At 41.5% G+C, this 14,003-nt stretch overlaps 23 non-coding genes and 39 pseudogenes across 23 annotated transcripts; all 62 read left to right on the top strand.

Annotated features, from left to right (window-relative positions):
- The first annotated feature begins 2 nt into the window (after positions 1–2).
- On the top strand, positions 3–121 carry LOC135068794 (5S ribosomal RNA). The gene has a single exon (XR_010254986.1). It is a non-coding gene; the product is annotated as a 5S ribosomal RNA (ribosomal RNA).
- A 107-nt stretch (positions 122–228) lies between these two features.
- On the top strand, positions 229–347 carry LOC135069641 (5S ribosomal RNA). The gene has a single exon (XR_010255819.1). It is a non-coding gene; the product is annotated as a 5S ribosomal RNA (ribosomal RNA).
- A 106-nt stretch (positions 348–453) lies between these two features.
- On the top strand, positions 454–572 carry LOC134890871 (5S ribosomal RNA; annotated as a pseudogene).
- A 107-nt stretch (positions 573–679) lies between these two features.
- LOC134884582 (5S ribosomal RNA) lies at positions 680–798 on the top strand. Its single transcript, XR_010168726.1, has one exon. It is a non-coding gene; the product is annotated as a 5S ribosomal RNA (ribosomal RNA).
- Positions 799–905: 107 nt separating this feature from the next.
- LOC134892534 (5S ribosomal RNA) lies at positions 906–1,024 on the top strand (annotated as a pseudogene).
- Positions 1,025–1,131: 107 nt separating this feature from the next.
- Positions 1,132–1,250, top strand: LOC134884490 (5S ribosomal RNA). Its single transcript, XR_010168635.1, has one exon. It is a non-coding gene; the product is annotated as a 5S ribosomal RNA (ribosomal RNA).
- A 107-nt stretch (positions 1,251–1,357) lies between these two features.
- Positions 1,358–1,476, top strand: LOC134900176 (5S ribosomal RNA). The gene has a single exon (XR_010173692.1). It is a non-coding gene; the product is annotated as a 5S ribosomal RNA (ribosomal RNA).
- Positions 1,477–1,583: 107 nt separating this feature from the next.
- Positions 1,584–1,702, top strand: LOC134894472 (5S ribosomal RNA; annotated as a pseudogene).
- A 107-nt stretch (positions 1,703–1,809) lies between these two features.
- On the top strand, positions 1,810–1,928 carry LOC134887705 (5S ribosomal RNA; annotated as a pseudogene).
- Positions 1,929–2,037: 109 nt separating this feature from the next.
- Positions 2,038–2,156, top strand: LOC134893702 (5S ribosomal RNA; annotated as a pseudogene).
- Positions 2,157–2,263: 107 nt separating this feature from the next.
- LOC134893827 (5S ribosomal RNA) lies at positions 2,264–2,382 on the top strand (annotated as a pseudogene).
- Positions 2,383–2,489: 107 nt separating this feature from the next.
- LOC134893825 (5S ribosomal RNA) lies at positions 2,490–2,608 on the top strand (annotated as a pseudogene).
- A 107-nt stretch (positions 2,609–2,715) lies between these two features.
- On the top strand, positions 2,716–2,834 carry LOC135061910 (5S ribosomal RNA). Its single transcript, XR_010248276.1, has one exon. It is a non-coding gene; the product is annotated as a 5S ribosomal RNA (ribosomal RNA).
- A 107-nt stretch (positions 2,835–2,941) lies between these two features.
- On the top strand, positions 2,942–3,060 carry LOC134888783 (5S ribosomal RNA; annotated as a pseudogene).
- A 106-nt stretch (positions 3,061–3,166) lies between these two features.
- LOC134890870 (5S ribosomal RNA) lies at positions 3,167–3,285 on the top strand (annotated as a pseudogene).
- A 107-nt stretch (positions 3,286–3,392) lies between these two features.
- LOC134884581 (5S ribosomal RNA) lies at positions 3,393–3,511 on the top strand. The gene has a single exon (XR_010168725.1). It is a non-coding gene; the product is annotated as a 5S ribosomal RNA (ribosomal RNA).
- A 107-nt stretch (positions 3,512–3,618) lies between these two features.
- LOC134892533 (5S ribosomal RNA) lies at positions 3,619–3,737 on the top strand (annotated as a pseudogene).
- A 107-nt stretch (positions 3,738–3,844) lies between these two features.
- LOC134884489 (5S ribosomal RNA) lies at positions 3,845–3,963 on the top strand. Its single transcript, XR_010168634.1, has one exon. It is a non-coding gene; the product is annotated as a 5S ribosomal RNA (ribosomal RNA).
- A 107-nt stretch (positions 3,964–4,070) lies between these two features.
- Positions 4,071–4,189, top strand: LOC135062386 (5S ribosomal RNA). Its single transcript, XR_010248737.1, has one exon. It is a non-coding gene; the product is annotated as a 5S ribosomal RNA (ribosomal RNA).
- A 107-nt stretch (positions 4,190–4,296) lies between these two features.
- Positions 4,297–4,415, top strand: LOC134888236 (5S ribosomal RNA; annotated as a pseudogene).
- A 107-nt stretch (positions 4,416–4,522) lies between these two features.
- LOC134890549 (5S ribosomal RNA) lies at positions 4,523–4,641 on the top strand (annotated as a pseudogene).
- Positions 4,642–4,748: 107 nt separating this feature from the next.
- LOC134887704 (5S ribosomal RNA) lies at positions 4,749–4,867 on the top strand (annotated as a pseudogene).
- A 107-nt stretch (positions 4,868–4,974) lies between these two features.
- On the top strand, positions 4,975–5,093 carry LOC134891629 (5S ribosomal RNA; annotated as a pseudogene).
- Positions 5,094–5,200: 107 nt separating this feature from the next.
- Positions 5,201–5,319, top strand: LOC134892345 (5S ribosomal RNA; annotated as a pseudogene).
- Positions 5,320–5,426: 107 nt separating this feature from the next.
- On the top strand, positions 5,427–5,545 carry LOC134893824 (5S ribosomal RNA; annotated as a pseudogene).
- A 107-nt stretch (positions 5,546–5,652) lies between these two features.
- On the top strand, positions 5,653–5,771 carry LOC135069640 (5S ribosomal RNA). Its single transcript, XR_010255818.1, has one exon. It is a non-coding gene; the product is annotated as a 5S ribosomal RNA (ribosomal RNA).
- A 106-nt stretch (positions 5,772–5,877) lies between these two features.
- On the top strand, positions 5,878–5,996 carry LOC134890869 (5S ribosomal RNA; annotated as a pseudogene).
- Positions 5,997–6,103: 107 nt separating this feature from the next.
- LOC134884580 (5S ribosomal RNA) lies at positions 6,104–6,222 on the top strand. Its single transcript, XR_010168724.1, has one exon. It is a non-coding gene; the product is annotated as a 5S ribosomal RNA (ribosomal RNA).
- Positions 6,223–6,329: 107 nt separating this feature from the next.
- LOC134892532 (5S ribosomal RNA) lies at positions 6,330–6,448 on the top strand (annotated as a pseudogene).
- A 107-nt stretch (positions 6,449–6,555) lies between these two features.
- On the top strand, positions 6,556–6,674 carry LOC134884488 (5S ribosomal RNA). Its single transcript, XR_010168633.1, has one exon. It is a non-coding gene; the product is annotated as a 5S ribosomal RNA (ribosomal RNA).
- A 107-nt stretch (positions 6,675–6,781) lies between these two features.
- Positions 6,782–6,900, top strand: LOC135062385 (5S ribosomal RNA). The gene has a single exon (XR_010248736.1). It is a non-coding gene; the product is annotated as a 5S ribosomal RNA (ribosomal RNA).
- Positions 6,901–7,007: 107 nt separating this feature from the next.
- LOC134884901 (5S ribosomal RNA) lies at positions 7,008–7,126 on the top strand. Its single transcript, XR_010169032.1, has one exon. It is a non-coding gene; the product is annotated as a 5S ribosomal RNA (ribosomal RNA).
- Positions 7,127–7,233: 107 nt separating this feature from the next.
- LOC134890548 (5S ribosomal RNA) lies at positions 7,234–7,352 on the top strand (annotated as a pseudogene).
- A 107-nt stretch (positions 7,353–7,459) lies between these two features.
- Positions 7,460–7,578, top strand: LOC134887703 (5S ribosomal RNA; annotated as a pseudogene).
- Positions 7,579–7,685: 107 nt separating this feature from the next.
- On the top strand, positions 7,686–7,804 carry LOC134891628 (5S ribosomal RNA; annotated as a pseudogene).
- A 107-nt stretch (positions 7,805–7,911) lies between these two features.
- LOC134892637 (5S ribosomal RNA) lies at positions 7,912–8,030 on the top strand (annotated as a pseudogene).
- Positions 8,031–8,137: 107 nt separating this feature from the next.
- Positions 8,138–8,256, top strand: LOC134887701 (5S ribosomal RNA; annotated as a pseudogene).
- A 107-nt stretch (positions 8,257–8,363) lies between these two features.
- LOC135071036 (5S ribosomal RNA) lies at positions 8,364–8,482 on the top strand. Its single transcript, XR_010257179.1, has one exon. It is a non-coding gene; the product is annotated as a 5S ribosomal RNA (ribosomal RNA).
- A 107-nt stretch (positions 8,483–8,589) lies between these two features.
- On the top strand, positions 8,590–8,708 carry LOC134890547 (5S ribosomal RNA; annotated as a pseudogene).
- A 107-nt stretch (positions 8,709–8,815) lies between these two features.
- On the top strand, positions 8,816–8,934 carry LOC135071035 (5S ribosomal RNA). The gene has a single exon (XR_010257178.1). It is a non-coding gene; the product is annotated as a 5S ribosomal RNA (ribosomal RNA).
- Positions 8,935–9,041: 107 nt separating this feature from the next.
- Positions 9,042–9,160, top strand: LOC134890546 (5S ribosomal RNA; annotated as a pseudogene).
- Positions 9,161–9,267: 107 nt separating this feature from the next.
- On the top strand, positions 9,268–9,386 carry LOC134887699 (5S ribosomal RNA; annotated as a pseudogene).
- A 107-nt stretch (positions 9,387–9,493) lies between these two features.
- On the top strand, positions 9,494–9,612 carry LOC135065397 (5S ribosomal RNA). Its single transcript, XR_010251678.1, has one exon. It is a non-coding gene; the product is annotated as a 5S ribosomal RNA (ribosomal RNA).
- A 107-nt stretch (positions 9,613–9,719) lies between these two features.
- LOC134900175 (5S ribosomal RNA) lies at positions 9,720–9,838 on the top strand. The gene has a single exon (XR_010173691.1). It is a non-coding gene; the product is annotated as a 5S ribosomal RNA (ribosomal RNA).
- A 107-nt stretch (positions 9,839–9,945) lies between these two features.
- On the top strand, positions 9,946–10,064 carry LOC134893300 (5S ribosomal RNA; annotated as a pseudogene).
- Positions 10,065–10,171: 107 nt separating this feature from the next.
- On the top strand, positions 10,172–10,290 carry LOC134887698 (5S ribosomal RNA; annotated as a pseudogene).
- Positions 10,291–10,397: 107 nt separating this feature from the next.
- LOC134894919 (5S ribosomal RNA) lies at positions 10,398–10,516 on the top strand (annotated as a pseudogene).
- Positions 10,517–10,623: 107 nt separating this feature from the next.
- LOC134892636 (5S ribosomal RNA) lies at positions 10,624–10,742 on the top strand (annotated as a pseudogene).
- A 107-nt stretch (positions 10,743–10,849) lies between these two features.
- LOC134887697 (5S ribosomal RNA) lies at positions 10,850–10,968 on the top strand (annotated as a pseudogene).
- Positions 10,969–11,075: 107 nt separating this feature from the next.
- Positions 11,076–11,194, top strand: LOC135071033 (5S ribosomal RNA). The gene has a single exon (XR_010257176.1). It is a non-coding gene; the product is annotated as a 5S ribosomal RNA (ribosomal RNA).
- Positions 11,195–11,301: 107 nt separating this feature from the next.
- Positions 11,302–11,420, top strand: LOC134890545 (5S ribosomal RNA; annotated as a pseudogene).
- A 107-nt stretch (positions 11,421–11,527) lies between these two features.
- Positions 11,528–11,646, top strand: LOC134893299 (5S ribosomal RNA; annotated as a pseudogene).
- Positions 11,647–11,753: 107 nt separating this feature from the next.
- Positions 11,754–11,872, top strand: LOC134890544 (5S ribosomal RNA; annotated as a pseudogene).
- A 107-nt stretch (positions 11,873–11,979) lies between these two features.
- LOC134887696 (5S ribosomal RNA) lies at positions 11,980–12,098 on the top strand (annotated as a pseudogene).
- Positions 12,099–12,205: 107 nt separating this feature from the next.
- On the top strand, positions 12,206–12,324 carry LOC134886548 (5S ribosomal RNA). The gene has a single exon (XR_010170627.1). It is a non-coding gene; the product is annotated as a 5S ribosomal RNA (ribosomal RNA).
- Positions 12,325–12,431: 107 nt separating this feature from the next.
- On the top strand, positions 12,432–12,550 carry LOC134895162 (5S ribosomal RNA; annotated as a pseudogene).
- Positions 12,551–12,657: 107 nt separating this feature from the next.
- LOC135070993 (5S ribosomal RNA) lies at positions 12,658–12,776 on the top strand. Its single transcript, XR_010257139.1, has one exon. It is a non-coding gene; the product is annotated as a 5S ribosomal RNA (ribosomal RNA).
- Positions 12,777–12,883: 107 nt separating this feature from the next.
- Positions 12,884–13,002, top strand: LOC135063365 (5S ribosomal RNA). Its single transcript, XR_010249698.1, has one exon. It is a non-coding gene; the product is annotated as a 5S ribosomal RNA (ribosomal RNA).
- A 107-nt stretch (positions 13,003–13,109) lies between these two features.
- LOC134891844 (5S ribosomal RNA) lies at positions 13,110–13,228 on the top strand (annotated as a pseudogene).
- Positions 13,229–13,335: 107 nt separating this feature from the next.
- LOC135061485 (5S ribosomal RNA) lies at positions 13,336–13,454 on the top strand. Its single transcript, XR_010247864.1, has one exon. It is a non-coding gene; the product is annotated as a 5S ribosomal RNA (ribosomal RNA).
- A 110-nt stretch (positions 13,455–13,564) lies between these two features.
- Positions 13,565–13,683, top strand: LOC134893701 (5S ribosomal RNA; annotated as a pseudogene).
- A 107-nt stretch (positions 13,684–13,790) lies between these two features.
- On the top strand, positions 13,791–13,909 carry LOC134893822 (5S ribosomal RNA; annotated as a pseudogene).
- Positions 13,910–14,003: the final 94 nt, after the last annotated feature.

Below are 14,003 nucleotides of genomic sequence, written 5' to 3'. Positions count from 1 at the left end.
TCATCTACAGCCACACCACACTGGATACGCCCAATCTCATCTGATCTTGGAAGCTAAGCAGTGTTGGGCCTGGTTAGTATTTGGATGGTAGACCACCTGGGAATACAAGGTGCTGTAGATATTTTTATACTGCCAACACCGTTCTGTTGATGCATTCCATTTTAAAACGTATTCATTTATGAACCAGTAGTTAGAAGTAGAAAAGTTCTAACAGAAACCACAAAGCTCATCTACAGCCACACCAGACTGGATACGCCTAATCTCATCTGATCTTGGAAGCTAAGCAGTGTTGGGCCTGGTTAGTACTTGGATGGGAGACCACCTGGGAATACAAGGTGCTGTAGATTTTTTATACTGCCAACACCGTTCAGTTGATGCATTCCATTTTCAAACGTATTCATTTATGAACCAGTAGTTAGAAGTAAAAAAGTTCTAACAGAAACCACAAAGCTCCTCTACAGCCACACCAGACTGGATACGCCCAATCTCATCTGATCTTGGAAGCTAAGCAGTGTTGGGCCTGGTTAGTACTTGAATGGGAGACCAACTGGGAATACAAGGTGCTGTAGATATTTTTATACTGCCAACACCGTTCTGTTGATGCATTCCATTTTCAAACGTATTCATTTATGAACCAGTAGTTAGAAGTAGAAAAGTTCTAACAGAAACCGCAAAGCTCATCTACAGCCACACTAGACTGGATACGCCCAATCTCATCTGATCTTGGAAGCTAAGCAGTGTTGGGCCTAGTTAGTACTTGGATGGGAGACCACCTGGGAATACAAGGTGCTGTAGATATTTTTATACTGCCAACACCGTTCTGTTGATGCATTCCATTTTCAAATGTATTCATTTATGAACCAGTAGTTAGAAGTAGAAAAGTTCTAACAGAAACCGCAAAGCTCATCTACAGCCACACCACACTGGATACGCCCAATATCATCTGATCTTGGAAGCTAAGCAATGTTGGGCCTGGTTAGTACTTGGATGGCAGACCACCTGGGAATACAAGGTGCTGTAGATATTTTTATACTGCCAACACCGTTCTGTTGATGCATTCCATTTTCAAACGTATTCATTTATGAACCAGTAGTTAGAAGTAGAAAAGTTCTAACAGAAACCACAAAGCTTACCTACAGCCACACCAGACTGGATACGCCCAATCTCATCTGATCTTGGAAGCTAAGCAGTGTTGGGCCTGGTTAGTACTTGGATGGGAGACCACCTGGGAATACAAGGTGCTGTAGATATTTTTATACTGCCAACACCGTTCTGTTGATGCATTCCATTTTCAAACTTATTCATTTATGAACCAGTAGTTAGAAGTAGAAAAGTTCTAACAGAAACCACAAAGCTCATCTACAGCCACACCACACTGGATACGCCCAATCTCATCTGATCTTGGAAGCTAAGCAGTGTTGGGCCTGGTTAGTACTTGGATGGGAGACCACCTGGGAATACAAGGTGCTGTAGATATTTTTATACTGCCAACACCGTTCTGTTGATGCATTCCATTTTAAAACGTACTCATTTATGAACCAGTAGTTAGAAGTAGAAAAGTTCTAACAGAAACCACAAAGCTAATCTACAGACACACCACACTGGATACGCCCAATCTCATCTGATCTTCTAAGCTAAGCAGTGTTGGGCTTGGTTAGTACTTGGATGGGAGACCACCTGAGAATACAAGGTGCTGTAGATATTTTTATACTGCCAACACCGTTCTGTTGATGCATTCCATTTTCAAACTTATTCATTTATGAACCAGTAGTTAGAAGTAGAAAAGTTCTAACAGAAACCACAAAGCTCATCTACAGCCACACCACACTGGATACGCCCAATCTCATCTGATCTTGGAAGCTATGCAGTGTTGGGCATGGTTAGTACTTGGATGGGAGACCACCTGGGAATACAAGGTGCTGTAGATATTTTTATACTGCCAACACCGTTCTGTTGATGCATTCCATTTTAAAACGTACTCATTTATGAACCAGTAGTTAGAAGTAGAAAAGTTCTTATAGAAACCACACAAAGCTCATCTACAGCCACACCAGACTGGATACACCCAAACTCATCTGATCTAGGAAGCTAAGCCGTCTTGGGCCTGGTTAGTACTTTGAGGGGAGACCACCTAGGAATACAAGGTGCTGTAGATATTTTTATACTGCCAACACCGTTCTGTTGATGCATTCCATTTTCAAACGTATTCATTTATGAACCAGTAGTTAGAAGTAGAAAAGTTCTAACAGAAACCACAAAGCTCATCTACAGCCACACCAGACTGGATACGCCCAATCTCATCTGATCTTGGAAGCTAAGCAGTGTTGGGCCTGGTTAGAACTTGGATAGGAGACCACCTGGGAATACAAGGTGCTGTAGATATTTTTATACTGCCAACACCGTTCTGTTGATGCATTCCATTTTCAAACGTATTCATTTATGAACCAGTAGTTAGAAGTAGAAAAGTTCTAACAGAAACCACAAAGCTCATCTACAGCCACACCAGACTGGATACGCCCAATCTCATCTGATCTTGGAAGCTAAGCAGTGTTGGGCCTGGTTAGAACTTGGATAGGAGACCACCTGGGAATACAAGGTGCTGTAGATATTTTTATACTGCCAACACCGTTCTGTTGATGCATTCCATTTTCAAACGTATTCATTTATGAACCAGTAGTTAGAAGTAGAAAAGTTTTAACAGAAACCACAAAGCTCATCTACAGCCACACCACACTGGATACGCCCAATCTCATCTGATCTTGGAAGCTAAGCAGTGTTGGGCCTGGTTAGTATTTGGATGGGAGACCACCTGGGAATACAAGGTGCTGTAGATATTTTTATACTGCCAACACCGTTCTGTTGATGCATTCCATTTTAAAACGTATTCATTTATGAACCAGTAGTTAGAAGTAGAAAAGTTCTAACAGAAACCGCAAAGCTCATCTACAGCCACACCAGACTGGATACGCCTAATCTCATCTGTTCTTGGAAGCTAAGCAGTGTTGGGCCTGGTTAGTACTTGGATGGGAGACCACCTGGGAATACAAGGTGCTGTAGATTTTTTATACTGCCAACACCGTTCTGTTGATGCATTCCATTTTCAAACGTATTCATTTATGAACCAGTAGTTAGAAGTAAAAAAGTTCTAACAGAAACCACAAAGCTCCTCTACAGCCACACCAGACTGGATACGCCCAATCTCATCTGATCTTGGAAGCTAAGCAGTGTTGGGCCTGGTTAGTACTTGAATGGGAGACCAACTGGGAATACAAGGTGCTGTAGATATTTTTATACTGCCAACACCGTTCTGTTGATGCATTCCATTTTCAAACGTATTCATTTATGAACCAGTAGTTAGAAGTAGAAAAGTTCTAACAGAAACAGCAAAGCTCATCTACAGCCACACTAGACTGGATACGCCCAATCTCATCTGATCTTGGAAGCTAAGCAGTGTTGGGCCTAGTTAGTACTTGGATGGGAGACCACCTGGGAATACAAGGTGCTGTAGATAATTTTATACTGCCAACACCGTTCTGTTGATGCATTCCATTTTCAAATGTATTCATTTATGAACCAGTAGTTAGAAGTAGAAAAGTTCTAACAGAAACCACAAAGCTCATCTACAGCCACACCACACTGGATACGCCCAATATCATCTGATCTTGGAAGCTAAGCAATGTTGGGCCTGGTTAGTACTTGGATGGCAGACCACCTGGGAATACAAGGTGCTGTAGATATTTTTATACTGCCAACACCGTTCTGTTGATGCATTCCATTTTCAAACGTATTCATTTATGAACCAGTAGTTAGAAGTAGAAAAGTTCTAACAGAAACCACAAAGCTTACCTACAGCCACACCAGACTGGATACGCCCAATCTCATCTGATCTTGGAAGCTAAGCAGTGTTGGGCCTGGTTAGTACTTGGATGGGAGACCACCTGGGAATACAAGGTGCTGTAGATATTTTTATACTGCCAACACCGTTCTGTTGATGCATTCCATTTTCAAACTTATTCATTTATGAACCAGTAGTTAGAAGTAGAAAAGTTCTAACAGAAACCACAAAGCTCATCTACAGCCACACCACACTGGATACGCCCAATCTCATCTGATCTTGGAAGCTAAGCAGTGTTGGGCCTGGTTAGTACTTGGATGGGAGACCACCTGGGAATACAAGTTGCTGTAGATATTTTTATACTGCCAACACCGTTCTGTTGATGCATTCCATTTTAAAACGTACTCATTTATGAACCAGTAGTTAGAAGTAGAAAAGTTCTAACAGAAACCACAAAGCTCATCTACAGCCACACCACACTGGATACGCCCAATCTCATCTGATCTTCGAAGCTAAGCAGTGTTGGGCTTGGTTAGTACTTGGATGGGATACCACCTGAGAATACAAGGTGCTGTAGATATTTTTATACTGCCAACACCGTTCTGTTGATGCATTCCATTTTCAAACTTATTCATTTATGAACCAGTAGTTAGAAGTAGAAAAGTTCTAACAGAAACCGCAAAGCTCATCTACAGCCACACCACACTGGATACGCCAAATCTCATCTGATCTTGGAAGCTAAGCAGTGTTGGGCCTGGTTAGTACTTGGATGGGAGACCACCTGAGAATAAAAGGTGCTATAGATATTTTTATACTGCCAACACCGTTCTGTTGATGCATTCCATTTTCAAACGTATTCATTTATGAACCAGTAGTTAGAAGTAGAAAAGTTCTAACAGAAACCACAAAGCTCATCTACAGCCACACCACACTGGATACGCCCAATCTCATCTGATCTTGGAAGCTATGCAGTGTTGGGCATGGTTAGTACTTGGATGGGAGACCACCTGGGAATACAAGGTGCTGTAGATATTTTTATACTGCCAACACCGTTCTGTTGATGCATTCCATTTTCAAACGTATTCATTTATGAACCAGTAGTTAGTATTAGAAAAGTTCTAACAGAAACCACAAAGTTCATCTACAGCCACACCACACTGGATACGCCCAATCTCATCTGATCTTGGAAGCTAAGCAGTGTTTGGCCTGGTTAGTACTTGGATGGGAGACCACCTGAGAATAAAAGGTGCTATAGATATTTTTATACTGCCAACACCGTTCTGTTGATGCATTCCATTTTCAAACTTATTCATTTATGAACCAGTAGTTAGAAGTAGAAAAGTTCTAACAGAAACCACAAAGCTCATCTACAGCCACACCATACTGGATACGCCAAATCTCATCTGATCTTGGAAGCTAAGCAGTGTTGGGCCTGGTTAGTACTTTGAGGGGAGACCACCTAGGAATACAAGGTGCTGTAGATATTTTTATACTGCCAACACCGTTCTGTTGATGCATTCCATTTCCAAACGTATTCATTTATGAACCAGTAGTTAGAAGTAGAAAAGTTCTAACAGAAACCACAAAGCTCATCTACAGCCACACCAGACTGGATACGCCCAATCTCATCTGATCTTGGAAGCTAAGCAGTGTTGGGCCTGGTTAGAACTTGGATAGGAGACCACCTGGGAATACAAGGTGCTGTAGATATTTTTATACTGCCAACACCGTTCTGTTGATGCATTCCATTTTCAAACGTATTCATTTATGAACCAGTAGTTAGAAGTAGAAAAGTTCTAACAGAAACCACAAAGCTCATCTACAGCCACACCAGACTGGATACGCCTAATCTCATCTGATCTTGGAAGCTAAGCAGTGTTGGGCCTGGTTAGTACTTGGATGGGAGACCACCTGGGAATACAAGGTGCTGTAGATTTTTTATACTGCCAACACCGTTCTGTTGATGCATTCCATTTTCAAACGTATTCATTTATGAACCAGTAGTTAGAAGTAAAAAAGTTCTAACAGAAACCACAAAGCTCCTCTACAGCCACACCAGACTGGATACGCCCAATCTCATCTGATCTTGGAAGCTAAGCAGTGTTGGGCCTGGTTAGTACTTGAATGGGAGACCAACTGGGAATACAAGGTGCTGTAGATATTTTTATACTGCCAACACCGTTCTGTTGATGCATTCCATTTTCAAACGTATTCATTTATGAACCAGTAGTTAGAAGTAGAAAAGTTCTAACAGAAACCGCAAAGCTCATCTACAGCCACACTAGACTGGATACGCCCAATCTCATCTGATCTTGGAAGCTAAGCAGTGTTGGGCCTAGTTAGTACTTGGATGGGAGACCACCTGGGAATACAAGGTGCTGTAGATATTTTTATACTGCCAACACCGTTCTGTTGATGCATTCCATTTTCAAATGTATTCATTTATGAACCAGTAGTTAGAAGTAGAAAAGTTCTAACAGAAACCACAAAGCTCATCTACAGCCACACCACACTGGATACGCCCAATATCATCTGATCTTGGAAGCTAAGCAATGTTGGGCCTGGTTAGTACTTGGATGGCAGACCACCTGGGAATACAAGGTGCTGTAGATATTTTTATACTGCCAACACCGTTCTGTTGATGCATTCCATTTTCAAACGTGTTCATTTATGAACCAGTAGTTAGAAGTAGAAAAGTTCTAACAGAAACCACAAAGCTTACCTACAGCCACACCAGACTGGATACGCCCAATCTCATCTGATCTTGGAAGCTAAGCAGTGTTGGGCCTGGTTAGTACTTGGATGGGAGACCACCTGGGAATACAAGGTGCTGTAGATATTTTTATACTGCCAACACCGTTCTGTTGATGCATTCCATTTTCAAACTTATTCATTTATGAACCAGTAGTTAGAAGTAGAAAAGTTCTAACAGAAACCACAAAGCTCATCTACAGCCACACCACACTGGATACGCCCAATCTCATCTGATCTTGGAAGCTAAGCAGTGTTGGGCCTGGTTAGTACTTGGATGGGAGACCACCTGGGAATACAAGTTGCTGTAGATATTTTTATACTGCCAACACCGTTCTGTTGATGCATTCCATTTTAAAACGTACTCATTTATGAACCAGTAGTTAGAAGTAGAAAAGTTCTAACAGAAACCACAAAGCTCATCTACAGCCACACCACACTGGATACGCCCAATCTCATCTGATCTTCGAAGCTAAGCAGTGTTGGGCTTGGTTAGTACTTGGATGGGAGACCACCTGAGAATACAAGGTGCTGTAGATATTTTTATACTGCCAACACCGTTCTGTTGATGCATTCCATTTTCAAACTTATTCATTTATGAACCAGTAGTTAGAAGTAGAAAAGTTCTAACAGAAACCGCAAAGCTCATCTACAGCCACACCACACTGGATACGCCAAATCTCATCTGATCTTGGAAGCTAAGCAGTGTTGGGCCTGGTTAGTACTTGGATGGGAGACCACCTGAGAATAAAAGGTGCTATAGATATTTTTATACTGCCAACACCGTTCTGTTGATGCATTCCATTTTCAAACGTATTCATTTATGAACCAGTAGTTAGAAGTAGAAAAGTTCTAACAGAAACCACAAAGCTCATCTACAGCCACACCACACTGGATACGCCCAATCTCATCTGATCTTGGAAGCTATGCAGTGTTGGGCATGGTTAGTACTTGGATGGGAGACCACCTGGGAATACAAGGTGCTGTAGATATTTTTATACTGCCAACACCGTTCTGTTGATGCATTCCATTTTCAAACGTATTCATTTATGAACCAGTAGTTAGTAGTAGAAAAGTTCTAACAGAAACCACAAAGTTCATCTACAGCCACACCACACTGGATACGCCCAATCTCATCTGATCTTGGAAGCTAAGCAGTGTTTGGCCTGGTTAGTACTTGGATGGGAGACCACCTGAGAATAAAAGGTGCTATAGATATTTTTATACTGCCAACACCGTTCTGTTGATGCATTCCATTTTCAAACTTATTCATTTATGAACCAGTAGTTAGAAGTAGAAAAGTTCTAACAGAAACCACAAAGCTCATCTACAGCCACACCATACTGGATACGCCAAATCTCATCTGATCTTGGAAGCTAAGCAGTGTTGGGCCTGGTTAGTACTTGGATGGGAGACCACCTGAGAATAAAAGGTGCTATAGATATTTTTATACTGCCAACACCGTTCTGTTGATGCATTCCATTTTCAAACGTATTCATTTATGAACCAGTAGTTAGAAGTAGAAAAGTTCTAACAGAAACCACAAAGCTCATCTACAGCCACACCACACTGGATACGCCCAATCTCATCTGATCTTGGAAGCTATGCAGTGTTGGGCATGGTTAGTACTTGGATGGGAGACCACCTGGGAATACAAGGTGCTGTAGATATTTTTATACTGCCAACACCGTTCTGTTGATGCATTCCATTTTCAAACGTATTCATTTATGAACCAGTAGTTAGTAGTAGAAAAGTTCTAACAGAAACCACAAAGTTCATCTACAGCCACACCACACTGGATACGCCCAATCTCATCTGATCTTGGAAGCTAAGCAGTGTTGGGCCTGGTTAGTACTTGGATGGGAGACCACCTGAGAATAAAAGGTGCTATAGATATTTTTATACTGCCAACACCGTTCTGTTGATGCATTCCATTTTCAAACTTATTCATTTATGAACCAGTAGTTAGAAGTAGAAAAGTTCTAACAGAAACCGCAAAGCTCATCTACAGCCACACCACACTGGATACGCCAAATCTCATCTGATCTTGGAAGCTAAGCAGTGTTGGGCCTGGTTAGTACTTGGATGGGAGACCACCTGAGAATAAAAGGTGCTATAGATATTTTTATACTGCCAACACCGTTCTGTTGATGCATTCCATTTTCAAACGTATTCATTTATGAACCAGTAGTTAGTAGTAGAAAAGTTCTAACAGAAACCACAAAGTTCATCTACAGCCACACCACACTGGATACGCCCAATCTCATCTGATCTTGGAAGCTAAGCAGTGTTGGGCCTGGTTAGTACTTGGATGGGAGACCACCTGAGAATAAAAGGTGCTATAGATATTTTTATACTGCCAACACCGTTCTGTTGATGCATTCCATTTTCAAACTTATTCATTTATGAACCAGTAGTTAGAAGTAGAAAAGTTCTAACAGAAACCGCAAAGCTCATCTACAGCCACACCACACTGGATACGCCAAATCTCATCTGATCTTGGAAGCTAAGCAGTGTTGGGCCTGGTTAGTACTTGGATGGGAGACCACCTGAGAATAAAAGGTGCTATAGATATTTTTATACTGCCAACACCGTTCTGTTGATGCATTCCATTTTCAAACGTATTAATTTATGAACCAGTAGTTAGAAGTAGAAAAGTTCTAACAGAAACCACAAAGCTCATCTACAGCCACACCACACTGGATACGCCCAATCTCATCTGATCTTGGAAGCTATGCAGTGTTGGGCATGGTTAGTACTTGGATGGGAGACCACCTGGGAATACAAGGTGCTGTAGATATTTTTATACTGCCAACACCGTTCTGTTGATGCATTCCATTTTCAAACGTATTCATTTATGAACCAGTAGTTAGTAGTAGAAAAGTTCTAACAGAAACCACAAAGTTCATCTACAGCCACACCACACTGGATACGCCCAATCTCATCTGATCTTGGAAGCTAAGCAGTGTTGGGCCTGGTTAGTACTTGGATGGGAGACCACCTGGGGATACAAGGTGCTGTAGATATTTTTATACTGCCAACACCGTTCTGATGATGCATTCCATTTTCAAACGTTTTCGTTTATGAACCAGTAGTTAGAAGTAGAAAAGTTCTAACAGAAACCACAAAGCTCATCTACAGCCACACCACACTGGATACGCCCAATCTCATCTGATCTTGGAAGCTAAGCAGTGTTGGGCCTGGTTAGTACTTGGATGGGAGACCACCTGGGAATACAAGGTGCTGTAGATATTTTTATACTGCCAACACCGTTCTGTTGATGCATTCCATTTTAAAACGTATTCATTTATGAACCAGTAGTTAGAAGTAGAAAAGTTCTAACAGAAACCACAAAGCTCATCTACAGCCACACTAGACTGGATACGCCCAATCTCATCTGATCTTGGAAGCTAAGCAGTGTTGGGCCTGGTTAGTACTTGGATGGGAGACCACCTGAGAATAAAAGGTGCTATAGATATTTTTATACTGCCAACACCGTTCTGTTGATGCATTCCATTTTCAAACGTATTCATTTATGAACCAGTAGTTAGAAGTAGAAAAGTTCTAACAGAAACCACAAAGCTCATCTACAGCCACACCACACTGGATACGCCCAATCTCATCTGATCTTGGAAGCTATGCAGTGTTGGGCATGGTTAGTACTTGGATGGGAGACCACCTGGGAATACAAGGTGCTGTAGATATTTTTATACTGCCAACACCGTTCTGTTGATGCATTCCATTTTCAAACGTATTCATTTATGAACCAGTAGTTAGTAGTAGAAAAGTTCTAACAGAAACCACAAAGTTCATCTACAGCCACACCACACTGGATACGCCCAATCTCATCTGATCTTGGAAGCTCAGCAGTGTTTGGCCTGGTTAGTACTTGGATGGGAGACCACCTGAGAATAAAAGGTGCTATAGATATTTTTATACTGCCAACACCGTTCTGTTGATGCATTCCATTTTCAAACTTATTCTTTTATGAACCAGTAGTTAGAAGTAGAAAAGTTCTAACAGAAACCACAAAGCTCATCTACAGCCACACCATACTGGATACGCCAAATCTCATCTGATCTTGGAAGCTAAGCAGTGTTGGGCCTGGTTAGTACTTGGATGGGAGACCACCTGAGAATAAAAGGTGCTATAGATATTTTTATACTGCCAACACCGTTCTGTTGATGCATTCCATTTTCAAACTTATTCATTTATGAACCAGTAGTTAGAAGTAGAAAAGTTCTAACAGAAACCACAAAGCTCATCTACAGCCACACCACACTGGATACGCCCAATCTCATCTGATCTTGGAAGCTATGCAGTGTTGGGCATGGTTAGTACTTGGATGGGAGACCACCTGGGAATACAAGGTGCTGTAGATATTTTTATACTGCCAACACCGTTCTGTTGATGCATTCCATTTTCAAACGTATTCATTTATGAACCAGTAGTTAGTAGTAGAAAAGTTCTAACAGAAACCACAAAGTTCATCTACAGCCACACCACACTGGATACGCCCAATCTCATCTGATCTTGGAAGCTAAGCAGTGTTGGGCCTGGTTAGTACTTGGATGGGAGACCACCTGAGAATAAAAGGTGCTATAGATATTTTTATACTGCCAACACCGTTCTGTTGATGCATTCCATTTTCAAACTTATTCATTTATGAACCAGTAGTTAGAAGTAGAAAAGTTCTAACAGAAACCGCAAAGCTCATCTACAGCCACACCACACTGGATACGCCAAATCTCATCTGATCTTGGAAGCTAAGCAGTGTTGGGCCTGGTTAGTACTTGGATGGGAGACCACCTGAGAATAAAAGGTGCTATAGATATTTTTATACTGCCAACACCGTTCTGTTGATGCATTCCATTTTCAAACGTATTCATTTATGAACCAGTAGTTAGTAGTAGAAAAGTTCTAACAGAAACCACAAAGTTCATCTACAGCCACACTAGACTGGATACGCCCAATCTCATCTGATCTTGGAAGCTAAGCAGTGTTGGGCCTGGTTAGTACTTGGATGGGAGACCACCTGAGAATAAAAGGTGCTATAGATATTTTTATACTGCCAACACCGTTCTGTTGATGCATTCCATTTTCAAACTTATTCATTTATGAACCAGTAGTTAGAAGTAGAAAAGTTCTAACAGAAACCGCAAAGCTCATCTACAGCCACACCACACTGGATACGCCAAATCTCATCTGATCTTGGAAGCTAAGCAGTGTTGGGCCTGGTTAGTACTTGGATGGGAGACCACCTGAGAATAAAAGGTGCTATAGATATTTTTATACTGCCAACACCGTTCTGTTGATGCATTCCATTTTCAAACGTATTAATTTATGAACCAGTAGTTAGAAGTAGAAAAGTTCTAACAGAAACCACAAAGCTCATCTACAGCCACACCACACTGGATACGCCCAATCTCATCTGATCTTGGAAGCTATGCAGTGTTGGGCATGGTTAGTACTTGGATGGGAGACCACCTGGGAATACAAGGTGCTGTAGATATTTTTATACTGCCAACACCGTTCTGTTGATGCATTCCATTTTCAAACGTATTCATTTATGAACCAGTAGTTAGTAGTAGAAAAGTTCTAACAGAAACCACAAAGTTCATCTACAGCCACACCAAACTGGATACGCCCAATCTCATCTGATCTTGGAAGCTAAGCAGTGTTGGGCCTGGTTAGTACTTGGATGGGAGACCACCTGGGGATACAAGGTGCTGTAGATATTTTTATACTGCCAACACCGTTCTGATGATGCATTCCATTTTCAAACGTTTTCGTTTATGAACCAGTAGTTAGAAGTAGAAAAGTTCTAACAGAAACGACAAATGTCATCTACAGCCACACAGCACTGGATACGCCCAATCTCATCTGATCTCGGAAGCTAAGCAGTGTTGTTCCTGGTTAGTACCTGGATGGGAGACCACCTGGGAATACAAGGTGCTGTAGATATTTTTATACTGCCAACACCGTTCTGTTGATGCATTCCATTTTCAAACGTATTCATTTATGAACCAGTAGTTAGAAGTAGAAAAGTTCTAACAGAAACTACAAAGCTCATCTACAGCCACACCACACTGGATACGCCCAATCTCATCTGATCTTGGAAGCTAAGCAATGTTGGGCCTGGTTAGTACTTGGATGGCAGACCACCTGGGAATACAAGGTGCTGTAGATATTTTTATACTGCCAACACCGTTCTGTTGATGCATTCCATTTTCAAACGTATTCATTTATGAACCAGTAGTTAGAAGTAGAAAAGTTCTAACAGAAACCACAAAGCTCATCTACAGCCACACCACACTGGATACGCCCAATCTCATCTGATCTTGGAAGCTAAGCATTGTTGGGCCTGGTTAGTACTTGGATGGGAGACCACCTGGGAATACAAGGTGCTGTAGATAGTTTTATACTGCCAACACCGTTCTGTTGATGCATTCCATTTTCAAACGTATTCATTTATGAACCAGTAGTTAGAAGTAGAAAAGTTCTAACAGAAACCACAAAGCTCATCTACAGCCACACCACGCTGGATACGCCCAATCTCATCTGATCTTGGAAGCTAAGCAGTGTTGTGCCTGGTTAGTACTTGGATGGGAGACCACCTGGGAATACAAGGTGCTCTAGATATTTTTATACTGCCAACACCGTTCTGTTGATGCATTCCATTTTCAAACGTATTCATTTATGAACCAGTAGTTAGAAGTAGAAAAGTTCTAACAGAAACCACAAAGCTCATCTACAGCCACACCACACTGGATACGCCCAATCTCATCTGATCTTGGAAGCTAAGCAGTGTTGGGCCTGGTTAGTACTTGGATGGTAGACCACCTGGGAATACAAGGTGCTGTAGATATTTTTTATACTGCCAACACCGTTCTGTTGATGCATTCCTTTTTAAAACGTATTCATTTATGAACCAGTAGTTAGAAGTAGAAAAGTTCTAATAGAAACCACACAAAGCTCATCTACAGCCACACCAGACTGGATACACCCAAACTCATCTGATCTAGGAAGCTAAGCCGTCTTGGGCCTGGTTAGTACTTTGAGGGGAGACCACCTAGGAATACAAGGTGCTGTAGATATTTTTATACTGCCAACACCGTTCTGTTGATGCATTCCATTTTCAAACGTATTCATTTATGAACCAGTAGTTAGAAGTAGAAAAGTTCTAACAGAAACCACAAAGCTCATCTACAGCCACACCAGACTGGATACGCCCAATCTCATCTGATCTTGGAAGCTAAGCAGTGTTGGGCCTGGTTAGAACTTGGATAGGAGACCACCTGGGAATACAAGGTGCTGTAGATATTTTTATACTGCCAACACCGTTCTGTTGATGCATTCCATTTTCAAACGTATTCATTTATGAACCAGTAGTTAGAAGTAGAAAAGTTCTAACAGA

Source organism: Pseudophryne corroboree, chromosome 3 (assembly GCF_028390025.1).
Source record: "Pseudophryne corroboree isolate aPseCor3 chromosome 3, aPseCor3.hap2, whole genome shotgun sequence".
NCBI classification, from domain to species: domain Eukaryota; kingdom Metazoa; phylum Chordata; class Amphibia; order Anura; family Myobatrachidae; genus Pseudophryne; species Pseudophryne corroboree.
Note: the sequence above shows the minus strand (reverse complement) of the source record. Positions and strands in the feature narration are given on the sequence as shown.